The following is a 290-nucleotide window of genomic DNA, read 5'->3' as shown; positions in this document are numbered from 1 at the left end:
TTGGTTTAGTTATTCATATATTTTTTATTAAAGAATGAATTTTGAGAGGACTTGGAGTGTTGGAGCATGTAATGAAGCGGGAGGAGGGAGTGTGAGAGAAATTGTTTGTATTCGGCGGTGAATGGGATGCGGTGATTTCTCGAATCAACAAAATCATAACATATTTCGTTTCCACTTTCTCGGACAATTTTCTATTCCCAAATCCAACCATCACCAAAAATAAATAAATATTTAATTCACCATTGAAAAGCTTCATATATATTTGCAGAAAGCCAATTGTTTTGGTATTT

Source organism: Arachis ipaensis, chromosome B08 (genome assembly GCF_000816755.2).
Source record: "Arachis ipaensis cultivar K30076 chromosome B08, Araip1.1, whole genome shotgun sequence".
Lineage (NCBI taxonomy): Eukaryota > Viridiplantae > Streptophyta > Magnoliopsida > Fabales > Fabaceae > Arachis > Arachis ipaensis.
Note: the sequence above shows the minus strand (reverse complement) of the source record.